This window comes from Leptidea sinapis, chromosome 17 (genome assembly GCF_905404315.1).
Source record: "Leptidea sinapis chromosome 17, ilLepSina1.1, whole genome shotgun sequence".
NCBI lineage: Eukaryota > Metazoa > Arthropoda > Insecta > Lepidoptera > Pieridae > Leptidea > Leptidea sinapis.
In genome coordinates this window covers 2,323,772-2,345,255 of record NC_066281.1, presented here as the reverse complement: position 1 = coordinate 2,345,255, position 21,484 = coordinate 2,323,772, and the positions used below count along the sequence as shown (strand labels likewise).

At 33.9% G+C, this 21,484-nt stretch overlaps 1 protein-coding gene across 2 annotated transcripts in view; it reads right to left on the bottom strand.

The window, feature by feature from the left end:
- LOC126969092 (long-chain-fatty-acid--CoA ligase 4) overlaps window positions 1–19,999 on the bottom strand; it is an 88,372-nt gene extending 68,373 nt beyond the window's left edge. The window contains exon 1 of one of the 2 annotated variants that reach the window (XM_050814392.1): window positions 19,834–19,999. The gene's annotated coding sequence lies outside the window, so the exon portion shown is untranslated. Of the gene's footprint in view, window positions 1–6,001; window positions 6,100–19,833 lie in introns of those variants that run through there. The other variant, XM_050814393.1, reaches the window with a different exon arrangement.
- Between the last annotated feature and the right edge of the window lie 1,485 nt (window positions 20,000–21,484).

Here is a 21,484-nt window from a genome sequence, read left to right as displayed (position 1 = left end):
TTAGTTTATCATAAACTAATAGTTAACTTATTATTTATATTAAAAAATTTAGGATCGTAGACCACTGTCGTAATTATTGACAGGTAGAACAAACGTAATATATATTTATACAAAGTTTCGATTTTTTTTTATGAAAAATAACACGAGACAAGCAGGACATTCAGTAATTGATACGCTCTGTTCATTACAATGCAGTGCCGCTCAGGATTCTTGAAAACCACAAAAATTCTGAGCGTCAATACAATAATTGCGCTCGTCACTTAGAGACACGGCGCCCTTCAGAAAGAAACACTATAATGCTTACACATTACAGCTTCACGGCAGAAATAGGCGCCGTTGTCTATAATCTAGCCGACATCCAGTGCAAAGGAGCCTCCCACCGGTACACGAACTCTGTTTGCAAAACTCTTTTAAATAGAAATAATACGTAAACTATTCGCTTAACACTTTTCACAAAAACCTTCAAAGAAGCTGGGCGTCATCAATAGAGCACGGCAATACTTCAAGCCGGCCCACATTCTAGCGCTCTACAAAGCGCAGGTCCGGCCACACATGGACTCTCTGGTCTGGTGCACCCCAGTATCTGTTCGATCTTTTTGACCGCGTGCAACGTAGAGCAGCTCGAATTGTCGGGGACTCAGTGCTCTGTGAACGGCTGGATCACTTGGCGTTGCGTAGAGACGTCGCTTCATTGTCTTCTACCGCATTTATCACGGGGAGTGTTCCGAAGAGCTGTTTAACCTGATTCCTGCCGCCGAATTTCACCTTCGCACGACACGCCACAAGTTAGAATATCCTCCCCACCATCTGGACGTGTGGCGTTCCTCCACAGTGCAGTTTTCAAAAAAACTTTCTTCCACGTACAACCAAGTTGTGGAATGAGCTTCCTTGTGCGGTGTTTCCAGGACAAAACGACATGGGTACTCTTAACATCGAAAAACAAACAAAAAAATCGAGAAGGGCCCTGTCCTCAAAACTGATTCACCCAGATAACCCTAGAAATTAGGGATTCCTTGTAACTAATCCTAGTAGGCTTAAATTACACAATAGCTTTAAGGGTAAATGTATACACTTTTATAATAAAGTCCCAGCCACTGTTCAGGAATTATCTATAAATAAATTTAAATGTTTTATTAAAAAATGGCTCTGTCGTAAATCCTATTACTCCACAGCTGAATATCTAACTGATCAGACACCCTGGAACTAGATTATGATTATTTTATAGCAGTAGCAATGACAATACCATATTGTATATTTGAGTTTAAATGTACAATGTTACTTTGTAAATGTTACTTTAATTGTAAAACATATTATTGATGAAAAAAAAAGCCCGCTGAGTTTGTTGCGCCCATTCTTCTCAGGCCTGAGGAATGCCATTTTGGAATGGGTGGTAGTTTTTTGACTTTCAATAAGTGAAGTAACATCCTATTTTGAATAATAATATTTGAATTTGAATGCAAAAATGCTGGGAGAGTATCAGGCGCCGCTTCTGCTCTCCAAGAGCACCATTTGTTTCCGAGGCTGTAATAGTGTCTAGTATATTAGAAATGACATCAAAAATAATTCTAAATGAATCAATTTTTAGAATATAACGAATTTTATGCCACGATGCTTTAAAGCGACAGAATGTCAACAATTTCTTAAGCATTTACAAACATAAGGTAGCGCCGCGTGACATTTCATAAACAATGAAATTAACGCAAGCTATTTTTAAATAGCAGATGTGTTGGATGGTACAGACAGCTCGTGCTTGCGGTAAAGACCAGTAGGTGTACAGGCCAGTTTATACAACTATCATGCTCACTGACCACTTTTGTATACCACTGGACTGGCGGCTGTCAAAGTGCTTTTGTGCCTGTTATCTGATAGTCAAACTCAAAAAAATCTTTATTCACTGTAAAACTTTATAAGTTATTTAGTGCTAGTCAGGATGAAGTACAAAAGTTACAATAGCATTCAAATGAGTATAACAATATTCATTAACAAAATTTAGAACATTAATTCCAATTATGGCTAATAGATAAATGCTTTTATAGTTTAAAAGAATTCTTTAGCCAAAAATAATAGTATTCAAATGTAATTTTTGAGAGGTACCTACAAACTAATGTTTATTTTATATTATCTCATTGAATTAAAGCTATGTAATGTGTATAAAGAACGTATAAGTATAAATTAAATATGATATTCCAATATTGACAATCAAATATTTGTATGCCGATAAATTGGCGAATTGTGCTGTACACTAATTAATTGTTAACAACTATGTTACCACGATTCATACAAATAAATCATTTCATTTCATTTCAACTATCTTTATCATTCAAATAATCTTTCACGTTATAATAGGCCTTAGATGTTAATTTATTTTTTACGATACATTTAAATTTTTTAATTTCATTTGGGAGTTTATTATAACATATAACACAATCCACTTTAAAAGATTTAGCAATTTTACGGAGCCTAGTAGATGGAATTGCGAGTTTATGTTTGTTTCGAGTGATATTCGCAATTTTGGCGCTGTTGGCCATGTAGCGAGAGTCTGCGGTACTAAAACTAGTGATGACAACCTAGTGGACAACATAGATGGTGGGAAACTATTCACAAAAAATATGTGTACTTTATTACGTTGATTCTTGAAGTATAAATAACACGAAAAACGAACGAAATTAATTCAAAATTTAAAAATACTTCAGAGTGCATATTGTACGTTCTTTCGCAGTTATTTGTATTATACGTCAAAATTAGTTCTCTGGACGCTCCCGAGTGTCGCTTCAAATAGGCACAAAAATTTTCCGTCAAACATATGGCCTGTTCAGTGGTATTGATACAGGTCAGTGATCATGCTTCTATTTTTAAACTATGATAGTCTCGATGACAAAGTATGACCACTGTTATTCTCATTATAATTATTTTAATTAAATTCACTCGTTATTTCAAATGGGCTAACGGTGCTCGAGTTTTAAGTGAACATACAAATTCGCCGTCTGTCTGTTCGCGATAAACTCAAAAACTACAGCACTGATTTTCATGCTGTTTGATGAAGGTTTTAGTATATAATTTGTTAAGTATTTGTATTTATTTTTTGTATATATTAACGGTATTTGTTGGATTTGTCGGAAAAAAATAAGCCGTCTTTCAACGAAAACGCTGTCCTACGCTGTAAACCCTTTCCCCCTTATTCATGTTTTAAATTAGCAATGCTTAAGTCTGCTAACTTAAAGCATTGCAAATTCTCACTCTGTCTTCTTCTATAAGAGTTGAGCTGAGTTTGTTGCGCCCAATCTTCTCAGGTCTGAGCCATTCATTTTGGAATGGGTGGTAGTTTTTTTGACTTTCAATACGTGATATCACATCCTATTTTGAATAAAAATATTTGAATTTGAATTGACCTAAGTCAGAATGAGAAAAAACACTCCTAAGCGGCTGTTTAAAGTTAGCGGACCATTATGAATAAGGGGGTTTGTATCTTATATAGGTCTACAGAAAAGTCCGCGATGGCATATGTCTATCTCTTAAGGATAACATAATATATCCATTTTAATATTTTTCTAATGACAGAACAGCGTCTGTCGGGTCAGCTAGTATATTATATATAGATGACACGTAAGTGAGATCAAACAACTTTATATAAAACAGTGTATCACATATTTGTTTTTTGAACAAGTAACTTGTGAGAAACAAGTGTTAGTTCTAGTTATTATTATTATTATTGACGACTCATATAGCCGAATGGTTAGTGATCCTGACTACTAAGCCAGAGGTCCCGGGTTCGTATCCCGGTAGGTGCAATTATTTATATGATGAATATGGATGTTTGTTTCCGATTCATGGATGTTTATATTATGTTTTTAAATATGTTTAAGTAAGAATATTTTATTAAAATATATTGTGGTCTTGTACCCATAGTACAGGCTATGCCTAGTTTGGGGCAAAATAATTTGTGTAAAAAGTGTGTCTATGGTATTATTATTATAGTTAGAACGTTGGTGTAAAGTTAGTATAATATAAATTAGAGAGTTGGTTGGTTTACCAGTATTTACTTGAGAATTTATTGAACTGTGCAATACGCCCATTCCAGTGTTTTGGCCACGAATTCGCTACTAATCGATTTACTTTTTTCTCTATCTGGTCTATTGTTTGGTATCCATCCAGTGTAGTTATTAAGAGAGTATCTTCTGCAGTGTCTTAAGATGTTAAAAAAACTTTTATACAAATGAAACAGCTGCTGCCCGCGACGTCATTCACGTCTTTAGTTCGGACAAAGATTGGACGCGGCGTAACTTATCTTATAGCAAAATTCAATCCAATTTATCCAAGTTTGCTGTTGCATGATGTTATTGTCAGGTATTGATGGACATTGTTGTCGATATTGAGGAAAACCTGAGAACCTGGTTTAGTTTTATTATTGACTAGCTTGTTTTGCCATATAAATTTTTAGAGTTAGATCGTTTCTTGGACATTGCAATATTATTTTATTTTTCAAAAATAAACGTAGCCTATGTTACTCCTTATTACATCAGCTACCTGCCAATAAAAGTCCCGTCAAAATCGGTCCAGCCTTTTCAGACATTAGCTCGAACAAACAGACAGACAAACATTGTAAAATATATTATATATATTTATTCATAAACATGTAGTAAAAAACGGTTATTTTAATATTACAAACAGACACGTTTCCAATTTTATTTATATGTATAGAGTTTATATTTTCACGTATAGATATTTGAAAGAAATATTATTGTTAGTTCAAGCGATTATTATAAACAATATTCCTAAATTAACTGTGATCGCCAGTCCATTAAAATACTCGCCTAATACCTTTATTTATTTACGGAGTATGTTGATCGAGGCATTTACTGTACTCAATAAATCTTGTGTTATATTTTGTTCTACTAGGTAGTATAAAAATTTAAAGTTTATCCCTACAAATGTAATACGACATCATCATCATCAGCCGGAAGACGTCCACTGCTGGACAAAGGCCTCCCCCAAAGATTGCCATGATGATCGGTGCTGCGCTGCCCTCATCCAACGTATTCCGGCGATCTTGACCAGATCGTCGGTCCATCTTGTGAGGGGCCTACCAACACTACGACTTCCGGTTATATAATAACTACAGAAAATAATTTTTCTAAGGTTTTTATTTACTTCTATGTCATACATCTAAATCATCAATTTTTAAAATAAAAGAACACTTATTTTGTAAACAATGATGTGTTCTTCAAAGTCGTAGTACATTATTTTATTCTATAATCAATAGTTTTCGCAGCGCACGCGATGTGGCAAATATTTTAGTTATTTTTTTTTACATCTTGGCTTACATTACTATTTTTTTTAAATACAAATTAGCCTATGTCACCCGGGGATAGTGTAGCTTCCCAACAGTAAAAGAATTTTTCAAATCAGTTCAGTATTTCGGAGCCTATTCAATGAAAACAAACAAACAATCAAATCTTTCCTTTTTATAATATTAGTATAGATATACTCTACCATGCGGTATATAAAAGTACAATAAAAAAAAATTATGAACAAGGCATACCTTATTATATTAAGTACATTTACAAAAGTTTTCTACGGCGCTGAGCTGACCTTTAAACTTCAGAAGGCATTTCATCTGTAATCGCGAAATACGACGTAACAAAGAAACCAAGCTTACTCAGTTTCTTTGCATAATATACAATGGAGGGTAGTTGTGAAAAAAGAAACAGATTTGTAAGAAACACACCAAAAGTTGCCAATATTTAGAAAAAGGCTAAGTAACTTTAGCAACATAACTACAACAATAAGATCCAAGTTGGCGTAACATAAACGTGAAAAAAAATAATAATAGCAAACCACCACACGCCTTGTCACACTTAAAAAACTAATCACCGCGATTTTCACTATACTAAAATCACATTAGTCGACACGATACCGTATGTTTTTATACATTAATACCGCTCTAAAGAGCATATTATATATATATACCGTAAATATGGTAAAAAATTTGAATAAACCTTACCTAAGTTAGCAATATACACTAAAATAACACTATCACAGCCGGTCGGTAAACTTAACTATAACTACCGGTTCGAGACGACAGCGCCGCGCGCTTTGTTCCACTGAACTAATCTTTCGAAATTCGAACGCTGAGAAGTGGGAACGAGATCGCGTGACGTGTTCTCATTATGCCTTCTTTACTTCATGCAAGTCGTTTAGTAAGTTGAATAACCTGGTACTTTGAAAGTATACTACACTTTTGGCTAGGAACTATTATGAATGAATGAATGAATGAAAACTTTATTAATAGGAAACACAAACCACACAGAATAATAAAAGTAAAAAAGAACTTACAGAGGTAAAAAAGAATTAAGAACTAATAACATAAAAATAATACAAATGACAAAAAAAAAAACAAGTATATGTATAATATTATAGGAATTATCTTAATTTAAAAGTACTGTGTAGCAGTTATTGTTATTAAAAGGAGCTGACTCAGCGTCATGCTACGTTGGTATAATACCAACATAGCGCTGATTTCCAGCAGCCCCTTGGTGACCCATTGAGTAACTACTATTGTTAATAATTTTTTGTTTTATTAACGGTTCCATTAACTTAACAGATTTAAGACTAAAATTCTAACAATAAAACAAATGCATAGGTACAAATAATAACACGGTTTTAACTTTTTTTTTTAATGTACACATTGAATATTAAGATTACCTATTAAACCGCGGCTTTATTATAGTAACATATTAATGAGGTGATAAGCAACTTTGAAATATGAATAGACTTTATTGAAATTTTTAACAGAGTGATAATTTAATTAAATGCATAAAAACACACATGTTTTAATATTTAAAGGGTAAAATAAATCTTCTCACTTCCGGAAGTTTTATTAAAGGAGGATGGCGAGAGAGTATTTTGGGAGCCACTGAAAGAAGGCGCGTACATCATGGAAATTTATTAATAATTGTAGAACGTAATAAAACTAAGAAAAAAGCAAATCGTAAGTAAGTCTAAAAAAGTGGGAGAAAAAGATATACTTGAAAGTAAAATTAAACTAAAATAATTAATCAATATCTATTGTTCATTCAATAATTTGTATGTATGTCTGTCTGCTAAAAGATAATATAATTTTTATGTGGAAGGTTGGCCAGCAGCTAATAATTGAAGATTTACAATTTATTATATTTTCAAGCAGGTATTTCGATACCTGCATTGTATTCTTTTAAAGATACTTACCTACTGATTTTAGTATCAACAAGCGATAATAATCTTATTGGATATAGACAGTTTGATGGTGTCGGAACATCCATATAAAAAATGACTGTCATGTCAAAAAAAATGTCAATTGCGCAAAACGTTCCGATAGTGCAAGATGTGAGAAGATATTTTTTAAGTAAATTATAATAATTTATTTCTTTTGACTCCCATATCTTAGCGCCTCAATATTTTTTTCATGAACATCGAATAAACTTAAATTTATAATTAACTAGCTGACCCGACAGACGTTGTTCAGTATATAATAAATAGAATAATGTTTTTACATGAATTTGTCAATAATATATCATAACATCAAAAATAACTTCGTAAAATATGCACCCTGCTGTCGTAATGAAATTGTTTCACAGCAGAACTGTCAAACCGTGCGTCAATAAATTCTCTCATAGAAATTATGTATGAACACATCAAAGGAAAAACAAATTTGTTGTTTTTATTTAATTTAGCCGCATTTTCCTATTTATTCACCTTTTAAACCTTCTCTGGTCCAGCCGGTTTCGAGTTTTAGCGAGACTAACGAACAGCAATTCATTTTTTATATAAGTACTAGTGGACCCAGCAGACGTTGTCCTGTCGGAAATTTCGGACACACGTCTTAAATTTGAAAAATCGGTCCATCCGTTGGGAGGAGTCCACTTAAATACATATGAGCAGGATAATTATATTATATCGACGGAATTGAGAATCTAAACCAATCTCAAATTCACTGGAACACACAAAAAAATCAACAAAATCGGTCCAGCCGTTTAGGAGGTAGTTTAATTGTGAATCAAAACCATTATCAAATCCACCTGAAGACACACACCAATCTCAAATTCACTGCAACACACAAAAAAATCATCAAAATCGGTCCAGCCGTTTAGGAGGTAGTTCAATTGTGAATCTAAACCATTCTCGAATCCTTTTGAATACACACAGAAAGTTTCATTAGAATCGGTCCAGCCGTCTAGGAGGAGTTCAGTGACATACACACGCACACAAGAAATATATATATAAAGATTTGATATAGATATAAACTTGTACTTGTACGATGATTCCACAATTTTTAAATTATGTGACTCCATTCTCGCCATCCTCCTTTTAAGCGAGGTAGCCAGTAGAGTATACCGTACGCAACGCATGTCAACGACCTAATATTACTGTCAATTAGGCAGTAGCACCTACTTCACTTACATTATTGTTTACAAGGCAAACAATACGTAGACTTACTTCCATACATACATAATTAAATTTCTGCTCCGCTACGGATTTTTTTTTGTTTATTTATTTGTTTTAAAGTGTTCGTCAGTATATTATCATTAAGCTGGGTCCTGACATCATGATCGATAGTCAAAGATGTGAGTGTGATGACAGTGTGCTGTCTACTAGAATGCGCCCGAAATTGGTTTTTGTGTACTAAACACTATACATCGTGTAAACATGGCACCGTGGTGCGGTGAGTGGTCAACATCTGGCCGGACTTTCAACTCGCGAGCGCGTCGGTGTTTAGCGCAACGGTAAATAAAGCTGATTTTTACGAGACAAAGTTCATTGAGCAGTTATTTATCGTCATTGGCAAAAGCCTTGTTAAGTAAGCCAATGACTGCCAAGCGATGTACCCGAGTGATAAGAGTACTAAAACTTTTCAGAATCGGAAAAACTAACTAGCTTGCTCAGAAGGTCTACTCGCAAAATCGACAACGATATATTCGGAACGATACGATAATAACCCGAATATATCGCACCTACCCTACTCTAACAAATGTTGGTATTCCATATCGTTTATCGTAACAACATCGTAACCATAGACTAATATTTTGATTTTTTTTTACGATGTTAGAATGAATGAATTATACGCAAACTATGTATAATCTGTGCTATATCGCTGCTAAGTGTCAATAGACAAAACATAACTTAGGCGCTTAGGACCATGCCAGACTCTGCACCACCAATTTATATCATTTACAAAAAATGTAAATATTCAAAAATTATGCAATGAATTTAATATGACCATTTAAAATTGAATAAATAATACAAAACTTGCGGATAATAAAATGTAAAAAAAACTCAGCCCTTCTCGTCGACTTCCTATTACTCAGGCCGCCATTTGCATTACTTTCTACGCATAAACGATCAACAAAATGACTTAAATTACTTGGTAGTAAATAAATCCTGTGGAATAGTAAATCACATATAATTATTTATTAAGTATGTATATTGCAAGGAAAATATATCTATACAACTTGAAACGATAATAGCAACGACAGCTTATAAGGTGTCGTTGAGATTATCGTAAAAATGACGTTTGATTGTTTGTCGAATTCGAACATTCGTCTCTGACATTTTCAACTAAGAGTAGGGTTAGGACCGATGACATCGAAAAATGTTTCGTTCGTTCAGTCATCGTTTCGACATTGAATACGATGTAACTAAGAGTAGGATTCGACACGACTAATGCCATGATATATCGAATATCGATTTTAGGAGTAGGCCCCCAGGTAACTGAACATAGGTGGTCACAACCACTAAAGGTTGATGCAACCAATATACGATAATTTATATTTATTCTTTATTACTTTTTATAAAATATTATCTAAACACTTCACAAACTTATATGTTACTAGCTGACACAGCAAACGTTGTATTGCCGATATTAAAATCGAGATACAAAAGTAACTGTTGATCGTAGATGGGGGATGAAAAATAGATGTTGTCCGATTCTCAGACCTACCCAATATGCACTCAAAATTTCACGAGAATCGGTCAAGCCGTTTCGGAGGAGTTCAAAGTTTAACACCATGACACGAGAATTTTATATATTAGAAGTATATTACAGCCATTGTAAAATACTTAATTCATTTGATTCAGTCATTTAAAAGAAATATTTATAGTGAAGATTCAAAAGCGCTTAGTTGAAGCCTAATTGTATAAATGTTATTTGTCTTAACTTTGACTTTGGCAGTATCCCTTAACATGTGACACGTACGCTTGTTTTCTTCCTCTTTTATAAAAAAAAAGCAATTGTGTGGCTTTATGAAACCACGATGCAAGTGAAACTTTTTTTTCACAAAATAACGTAGGTATTAATATCAGCATAGAAAAAAAAACAAATTTATATATTATGCTTTACATTTTCATAAAATAAAAAAACCTTTATCAAGTGTGTGGGGTTCGAACCTACTCTTCCACCCGAACGCAATTACATCCAATATGCGAACTATAGACGCCGCCCGACCGTCACGCGACATGCAACACACAGACGAAAAAGTTTGAGACGATGTAATAAAAGTTTCACTTTAAAAAGTAATAATTTCTTTCAATGCGAAAAACCAAGAAGGTAAATTATCTATAATCACACTACATGCATAATTTGGACAAGGTTTATAGTTTATTCTTGCGAAAAAGAACAATAAAAAAAAATATATTTAGAGTACAGTTCAATGCTGGAAACCGGTTCTAAGTTAAACGGTAAAAAATCGGTTTTGCACCTATTATTTCATTCAGAGTGAAAGCACTAACTTGTTTTATTACCATTACCATACAATTACTAACCGGTTGATTCCGCATGACTCAAAACGAGTTATGTGCACTGTTTTTAAAAATATATGAGGCATCACTATAATGGAACTGTAAGTAAAGTAAGTAAGTATATCTTTATTTGGAACAAACACTACAAATACACGTGAACATTAACAAAATATAATAAGAAATAATATGAAAAAACTTATCTAAAAAATTACTATAATATGCCTAATCTAATTAAAACTAACATACATTAAAAACTAAAGTAAGGCTTATTCTATATCAACATAATAAGGTGGTGTTTGCAGTGTTATGTCCCCAAAAGGTTTGCTACTCAGCATATTAGTTGGGTAACCCAACACTGATTTTCAGCAGCTACCTTCAATAAGGCGGCCGTCGCGATTGTAGCCTCTGCTACTCTCACGAATATGGATAAAATAAGAAAAAACCACACTAGACCGGTTTGTTCAAAAAATCTTCGGTTAAAGTTAGAACGAAACCGAATAAAAATTACCTATACTCAAACGTTAACAGATTTCATAGTTTTTCATTACCAAGTTTTGTTACGATTGCATTAAATTAAATAATCTGTTACTCAGGTATGTGCAAAGTGCAGCTGTATCTAACTATGTATTATTTTAATTATATAATGATAGATAAATAAGTATTCTCAATGTCAACCGTCCGACGGCCAATGTCATATTGTTAATTGATATTATGAACGTAAACACTCTTATCATGTCAATATGGCAACAGAATTCGCGATAAAATATGCAACTCTAGTACCTACTAGTACTTCTAATCAGACTAAGTATTCAGAATAAAAATTATGTACTTCATCATCATTTTCATGTCAGCCGGAAAAAGGCCTCCCCCAAAGATCGCTATGACGATCGGTCCTGCGCTGCCCTCATCCAACCTATTCTCGCGATCTTGACCAGATCGTCGGTCCATATTGTGGGGGGCCTACCAACACTTCGTCTTCCGGTACGTGGTCGCCATTCTAGGACTTTACTGCCCACCGTTCATTAATTGTTCGTCGAGCTATGTGCGCCCTGCCCGCTACCACTTCAGTTTCGCAACCATATGGGCTATGTCGGTTAGTTCTCCTACGGATTTCCTGATTTCTGAATCGATCTCGCAGTGAAATTCCGAGCATAGTCCTCTCCATCTATACATTATATATCACAAGTTAATCCCTTGACGGTACACTTTAAGACATAACGAAAACTAAATCTTTGACATTCTTAATAGCTACTTTTTTTTATGGAATAGGAGGACAAACGAGCGTACGTGTCACCTGGTGTTAAGTGATCACCGCCGCCCACAATCTCTTGCAACACCAGAGGAATCACATTAGCGTTGCCGGCTTTTAAGGAAGGAGTATGCGCTTTTTTTGAAAGTACCCATGTCGTATCGTCGCGGAAACACCGCATAAGGAAGCTCATTCCACAGCTTTGTAGTACGTGGAAGAAATCTTCTTGAAAATCGCACTGTGGAGGACCGCCACTCATCCACATCTACTTAATATATTTTAAATTAAAAGAGTAATTAAAACTTCTCCAACGAGAGACAATTAGCAAAAGATTCTGTAGAATCAGCATGAATGAAGTTCAATAAGGTGACCACAAAGTACGTAAAGTTTGTTATATTTTGTGTATGAATTTCACTGTCGTTCAAATTATGAATCTATATTAATTAGTCTATAGTAGTATATAATAATATGGCACCAACTTAAAACCTATCAATAGGTAGCACATATAAATAATAGTATTGTATTAATATTAAAGGTAAAGGTTTGTATTCAATTAAATTTTTAGTTATTTGATACTATTCAGTTTTTGAAGTCAGTTTTTCTGTATCAATAAAATCTGTAATTTTAGTCTGTGTGGAACTTTCTCACTTTTGACATGCATTCACATTTTGTAACTCAAGTTGTATTTTAATTAGCGTATCGTTATGAATTTCCTGCACGTGAAGCTGTTCATTAAAATGAAACAGCAGCGCTGAGACCATCATTATAAGTTGGCAAAACCTACCACTGTTGACTTACATAAAAAACTAATTAATAACTAATCTCTAAATTAGCGAGCGTTAAATATCCCGTAAAAATCAAAGTAATGGACACCGGGACCAGCGGATGGTAGCAGGCGGGCGGAAGACGACGTTCACGGAACACGAGTAGATAGAATAATAGGGTACGGGGGCGAAGTCCAACGTCCTATACACCTAGACGAGAATAGAACAACACGACACCCACATGTCGCATGCACCTCATACTTCACACACGACATCTTCCTCATGGAATTGCGTCATAATGACTTTGGCTTCCTGATTTTTTTTTTATGGAAAAGGAGGACAAAGCGCGTTCGGGTCACCTAGCGTTAAGTGATCGCCGCCTCTTAACATTCTCATGCGACACCAGATGAATCGCAAGAGCAATGCCGGCATTTAAGGAAGGCTTTATTATTAAGGTCTCTCGCTTTCACCACACCACCAAGGCCTCCAACATTGTTCAGTACTTGGTGGAGAAGACAAGGTTCCGGTTGGGGGTCGAAAAGTTGGTGTCGCGTCATGCAGTAGACTTTAACTCTTTTGTTGTTCGCGTCCCAACAGAACATATCGACCTTCCTGGACGTGAAGCTGTGGCAGAAGGGGGTCGTGTTCCGCAAGTATCGCGGACGTCGCCGACCGCCGGAAGTTACCGAATCCGCGCCTCACATCGCCGCGAAAATGTGACGTAGATTTAAGTTATATGAATATGTATGTTAGACTATAAGGTATTTATTTTATGGGCCTTGTAGCCTGAAATAAAATGATTTATTATTAATATTATAACTAGCTGACCCGACAGACGTTGTTCTGTATATAACAAATAAAATAATGTTTTTATACGAATTTGTCAATAATATAATATCATAACATCAAAAATTACTTCGTAAAATATGCACCCTGCTGTCGCAATGAAATTATTTCAAAGTAGAACTGTCAAACCGTGCGTCAATAAATTCTCTCATAGAAATTATGTATGGACACATCAAAGGAAAAACAATTTTGTTGTTTTTATTTAATTTAGCAGCATTTTCCTATTTATTCACCTTTTAAACCTTCTCTGGACTTCCACAAATAATTGAACACCAACATTGCCAAAAACGGTCCAGCCGTTCTCGAGTTTTAGCGAGACTAACGAACAGCAATTCATTTTTATATATATAGATTTTAACCCATTATAATCATCATACTGTCAGTCTCCTATACACTATGTTATTCTCACCAGACTTTTTCCGTTCTCAACCCTACCAAGTAAATTTAATCTTGGGCTATTTTCTACAACTCCACATCATCTGAGCGCCCATTATTTATGCACACACCTTGCGTTCAAGCTGTTGTAAGCCCAGTTGAGTAAGTTTTGAATATCTTTCCTGGTGTGTAAGATTTCCTCACACCTTGATTCACCATCTGGCTGGGATCGATCTGGCGCCTCCTAAATGAATGGAACAGAACTAACCTCAGCATCACCAACACTGTTTCAATCTTAACCCAATCATACATCCCTCTGTTTCTTGGCTGAACTTTTTTTTTTATGGAATGGGAGGACAAACGAGCGTACAGGTCACCTGTTGTTAAGAGATCACCGCCGCCCACAATCTCTTGCAACACCAGAGGAATCACAGGAGCGTTGCCAGCCTTTAAGGAAAGTGTACGCGCTTTTTTTGAAGGTACCCATGTCGTATCGTCCCGGAAACACCGCACAAGGAAGTTCATTCCACAGCTTTGTAGTACGTGGAAGAAAGCTTCTTGAAAACCGCACTGTGGAAGACCGCCACACATCCAGATGGTGGGGATGATATCCTAACTTGTGGCGTGTCGTGCGAAGGTGGAATTCGACGGCAGGAATTTGGTTAAACAGCTCTTCGGAACACTCCCCGTGATAAATGCGGTAGAAGACACACAATGAAGCGACGTCTCTACGCAACGCCAAGTGATCCAGCCCTTCACAGAGTTGTCTTGTAGTCACCTCTGCGTTGCACGCGGTCAAATGGATCGAGCTGATACTGGGGTGCGCCAGACCAGAGATGACAGCTATACTCCATGTGTGGCCGGACCTGCGCTTTGTAGAGCGCTAGTATGTGGGTCGGCTTGAAGTATTGCCGTGCTCTATTGATGACGCCCAGTTTCTTCAAAGGTTTTTGTGAAAAGTGTTAAACGAATAGTTTACGTATTATTTCTATTTAAAAGAGTTTTGCAAACAGAGTTCGTGTACCAGTGGGAGGCTCCTTTGCACTGGATGTCGGCTAGATTATAGACAACGGCGGACCTGCGCTTTGTACAGCGCTACTTGACCCACAAACCTGACCCCTTAGGAATAATGTTAAAGATCTGATCTATAAATCTTTTCCTATGTCAACCTTTCCCAGCAGATCCATCCACGTTTGCTTTGTAAACTTGTCTAGTCTATTTTCTTTTATGCATCCTCTGTATATTGACCAAACCACCTCAATATAATAAAGAATATCAAATTAGAAACACATATTGAATTTAAAGAATATTCTAAAAACTTATATTCGCTGCCAACAACATAAACTTTTATAGAATATAAATTTACCGAATTGAGACTGACCCGATTTTAATATTATATTTTATTATTTATTAGGCTTATGTAATACCTTTTTAAATTTTTTATTATTAATCATAGAAGTGGCTAAACCAATTTCAAAATACAAAAAGAGTACGTATAAAAGTCTACTCTGTAGTACATATGGATTTTTTTTTATTTATGGATGATTTTTTTCCTAAGAAACACAATATGGAAGTTTAAAGTTAAAATATATATTAATAAATTAATTTAATATGTTACCTTAACCATTGTCCTAGAATTACAAGAACATTTAGCTAGAACTTTATTTTATGTAAAGAAAAATTTTTAGTTATTTTTTGTTATTATACTATACAGATTTGTTGTTGGAAATGTACATAATAGTTTCTTTTTTTTTTAAATATTTAATAATAATATTGAAATAATTAACTAAATTGAAATTCAAATATTTTTATTCAAAATCACTTATTGAACGTCAAAAACTACCACTCATTCAAAAAAGACTGATTCAGACCTGAGAAGAACGGGCGCAAGAAACTCATCGGGCTTATTTTTAAATATAAATATGTATTACAATGTGATATGGTACAATAAACATTTATAATGAAAGAGCCTGAGGGTCAACAATTAATATCTTACTTTATAAACTAAATTTGCGGTAATTAGCTACAATAAAGTACATTTTTTATTCATATAACAAATACCTAATATTAATTTATGATGTACCCTCAATAGATCAATCATTATGATAAGTAAAGTAGAAGTCAACTGAACTTTAGACTACATAATCAGAAGGTTGGCTGATAGCTTATCAAGAGATGAAAGGGCTAGGGCAATACGGATCCTATGATATATACGGATCCTATGATATATACGGATCCTATGATATATACGGATCAGACACAAAAGCATGGAAGTAAGTCATGATAACAAATTAGAAATTCGAGATATACATATCTAGATTAACAGCATTTGTCATACAATCTTAATTAGCATTTGTGTGAATGTAGGCTATAAATTTCAATTTCCATTAAAGTAAGAGAATAATAAAAAATTCATACTTTTCCATTTCTTTTTGATTAGCATTAAATTAAAAATTTATGAAAAAATTTATTAGTTTATACTCAATGCATGTCATTCAATTTGCTTTTTTTTATAAAAGGTGAAGCAGACAAGGTGCCCACCTGGTGGAAAGTGAAAACCAACCTGCCTATTTAAATGGATTGGTTTTCCATAATAGGAGTGATAAGTTGCCACCCTCTGAGGTATCTCATACTCCCAGTATGTTCAAAGGTTGAGGGTTTTGTTAATTTTATATTATTTAGACATTTACAGTTTCATTTTAAAATAATAAACTTGACACCCAGGTGTTTATTTAAATGTGTAATACTTGCATTAATAAAAAGATACTATGAGAAACGGTACAGACAGAACAATGCCAACTGAACTGGAAGACTTGACCACTGGTGTTAATATTGGTAAATTTAAGGACTGTTAAACTTATTAATTGTTAACTTTAACTTTTTGTGTAAAGTACTTTTTATTATAATATACACATCTTTATATATATAATTCTTCTGTATGTGTATTGACAGTGAACTCCTCCTAAAGGGCTGGGCTGATTTTAATGAAATCTTCTGTCCGTCTTGAAGTGGATACAAGAATGGTTTAGATTCTCAATTCATTCCATATATAGTTCTCCTGCCCATGTGTATGGTAGTGAACCCAACCTAACAGCTGGACCGATTTTTAAAATTTAAAATGTGTGTACAGAACAATGTCTCTCTGGTCCACTAGTACAATATATAATGATCAATCTACTTTGCCTTTTTTTTTACAGGTATATATATTTACACTGTGTGCATAATAAGACAATTACTGTCAATAAAATAAGTACGAAGATAGAGTCATTTTGAGGATTGATTGAACATAAAATTTATTACATATACATAATTTTTTATGACTATAGTTATAATTACAATTTACTTATGACTATAGTTCAAATTAAAATATTTTTATTCAAAATAGGATGTGACATCACTTATTGAAAGTCAAAAAACTACCACCCATTCCAAAATGAATGCCTCAGACCTGAGAAGAATGGGCGCAACAAACTCAGCGGGCTTTTTTTTTTCATCGAATAAATATGTTTACAAAGTAATATTATACAATAAAACTTATTATTTAATAGCCTGAGGTCACTCCATTCCCAATCTGTGGTATCATTAGGAAAGTCATTTATGTTATAGTAACCTTTACCACACAAACGTTTTTTAACAATTCTTTTGAATAACAAATAATATTCCGAATATGTAATAGATAAATATGTTAGATATAGTTAGAATAAATAATATGATAGATTTTAAACCATAATTACATGAAACTAAGTATTTGTATAATTACAACATTCAAAAGTTTATTTTAAATTTTCTTGGTGATTTATATCTGGTGGACATGGACTCTAATAGTTCCATAATAACACCTCAGGGGGGGGGGGTAGCTGAACACAAGCTATGCTTGGAGTAATGTACGCCAAGTAGCAGAAGCTGAGCCGCTACCTTTTCTATTTATTTTAATTTGTAATCTGTAGCATCTGTATTTTTTTTCTTTGAAAACAATAACTGTGATTTATTTTATTTTTTTATTTATAATTTAATTGTAAGTGCTTTGGGTGGACAAATAAGCCTGCAGGCCATTCGGTGGTAAGCGATAACCCTTGAACTTGCTTTATTTGCGAAATCTGAGGAATCACAAGATTGGTAGCTGTATATTGGTTGATATTATTAATGTTACACAACGACAATCAAACAGAGAGGAGGATATTATTGATTAAAATCACAATGATGAACCTGTGCATGGGTAAGTATGATTATCTCCAACAGGTGCCAGATCATTGTAAATAAATGAAATCTTATTGTCAACCACTACTTAGGAGTGAGGACTAACATAGCTGTCACAAGACATTTTAATATAAAAGTACTAACATTAATTGTTCAAATCTCAAATGCACCATGTTTTCTAAGAGTTTCTGGAATCCATAGCAACCTAAATATTAACACAGTAAAAGAGCAAATATGGAGCACCAAAATTAAACACAAAAACAAACTGATGGCCCACCCAAATCAACTTTCTGTTCAATTAACTTTTCCTGAGGCAATGTCCAGGCTGAAAGACGGCATATACTAGACAGCCATGATTAAAAATAGAGAATTTTACTCTGATCGATACCAATAATCTCAGAACACTGATGTGATAAGAACTGATGTTCTTAGTCTCTCCACTGAAATCTCAAAAAAAATGTTCAATTAATTTTAAGAAGGAATGAATATATCAAGCCAATATTATATTCTATGGGGCAGTGCCCCATATTGGCTTGTATACTGAAGATAAGTTGTATAAGAATTGTATACTGTACAATCTCATAGTAATGTTGAGGGTGTGAATTGTAAATTATATATAAGTACCCTAATTGGAGCATGGATACTTACTATGATACAGACTCAAGATTAATGATATACAGAGGAAATTTATTGAATTAGGCGTTACTTTGCGGAAATCCATAATTATACAAATGATTTAAGTTTTCTTTAGTGTTAATTCCGCCAATATTTGTTTTTAAAACAATTCGACACATGTTTCGCTTCTACATTAGGCATCCTCAGGAGGTGTTGTCTCGCCAAAATCTGGCATGAGACTCTCAGTTTCGTGCCAGATTTTGCCGTATTATTACAATTACAACAACACAAAACAGAACACAATGGAAAACAGTAACACCAGACAGAAACTAGTTAAAAAAGTCAAATTTTGTTGCTTATCCCTCAGAAGTCAAGGGTGCCATTAGTTTTCGAAGCTGTGATAAAGATTTATTTACATAATAAAAATTCACAATGAATCAATTAGAAAAATCTCAGGGTAATGTTATATGGGAATGCAACAAAAAAAAACAATAATAATAAGAATTGATGGGGAAAATACAGTACAAAAAAACATAATTTATATTTTTATTTAGCAATTTCATTAAATTAAACACAATAAGTGTGGCAATTGGCAAATTATAATGACCAGTGATTTAATATTTAGTTGAAACCATAGAAAACTTTGTGAATATCACTAAAATTATTAAGAAAATAATGAGGATAATAGTTAAAGATATTTATGTGATGATAATGTTCTGTGATAGTTTCTGAGCACAGTTTGAAGATATTAAATTTAATTATGAATATTGGTGAGAAGACTCGCCGAATTCGGTCTTTTATGTACCTTCATCCATCTCGTACATAACTACGTAAATTCATTATCAATAAATGCAATAAACTTAAAGCATAAATGTACTAACATTGTTGACTGTGAAGTATTCTGTAAATTGAACGAAAATAAAAAAATAGGTTAGAAATTCGGAACTAGACTTATTTATGACGATGTGGTTAATTAATAAAAAGCTAAATACATAATATTAGAAAATTGAAACTTACAGTACGGTCGCCAATGCGGACTCGTTCGCTGAGAAAATTATTACACTTATAAATTATCACTGAATTTTTCAAATAAACTGAAAGTAAACACTGGTAAATAATTCGGTCGACAAATCCAACCAACCCGAAAACTCAATCTACCTTTTGAAGTATTCCTTCAACGAACTGAAGTGAGCTAACACATGTTTTCAGTTTTCCAACAGCTAGCATCTGTCAATTATGAATGTTGACAAGAATCGATGTATCGATAGTAATTCATATGAAAATAAAATTAAATATTGAGTCAGATTGTTTGTTAGTATTAAACGTATTAAACACGCAGAAGTTATTTCATGACATTTTTTAGAAAATTCACATTAAAAAAGAATGGTTTATAGAGAGTTTAATAGTTTTACTTTTGAATGAATATCGATACTTTAATCAAGAATCGATAGTCGAGAATCGAGATGCGTCAGCTTTCGGAATTCATTTGACTCGGGGATGAGAAGCTCGACCAATCAGCATCTGGCAAAGTGGCGTGATCGCCTTCGCCTCCACTCCACACTCCACAGTAAATAGTAAATACGTCACGATTCCCATCCCATTTCTCTTTATTCCCTAACGCTAAGTTATATCATGGCTTTAAAATTAGACCATTATAATATTATATTATAGCGTACATAATTAATTATCTATTAATGCTGACCTACATACATACATGTACTAGTAACAAAGAATAATTTAAAATAACTAGTACAATTTAGGTACTTTAATTTTTATTATTATCATAATGTAATAATTAAAAAAAAATGATAAAGCTGTAATAATGTTGATTTAAAAGAGTGCAATGAGTTTCTTGCCACTTCTTCGATGTTCAAACTTTTCCGAATTGGTGAAAATGATAAAAAGAAACATCTTTTGACATTCATAAGCGTGATTTCCTTGAACTGAATGAATAAATCGATTTTGATTCGATTTAGTAGTTACCTAATTAATAATGAATAATAATAGTAACTCAGATCTAAATAGGGACCAACATTATAAAGAAGATTTCATAAATTTGAGATTTTATGAATGCATGCAAATCTTGATTGCACTCAAAATAATGTAGTAATTTGAACATTAGAATTATGGTAGCATAATTAAGTAGGCAACCTTATCTCGGCTACTCAGTGATATTTTCTAGGTATCATAAGTGTTGGAGATTTTATTTATAAATTGACTTATTCCAAATTATGCATATTTCAAAAAATGTCCGAGTAAATTTGGTGAGAGCTAACTAACCAAAAAGCGCGCGGGTTCGAATACCGCAGTTTCTATGAATTTTGTACAAATAAAATTTCTATGTAATACTTATGTCCCTCAAAAATAATAAAGGGAATCATGTACCATCAGTTGATCAGCACCGACAGCAAGTGTGGCTTCCCACCATCAAGCCATATCGTTAGATACGGATCGAATCTCCGGGTGGTCTTGTAAACCTATAACATATAACAAAGTTCGATCCAGTATAGCACAACCGAGGAATGACATGGGTACCATCAAAAAAAGCGCGTTTACTTTTCTAAAAGGCTATCTTCTCTATCTCTGGTGTTGCAAAAAAATGTGGGCGGCGGTGATCATTTTAACATCAGGCGAGTTTTGTTCCCCTCTTCCATAAAAAAAACAGGGC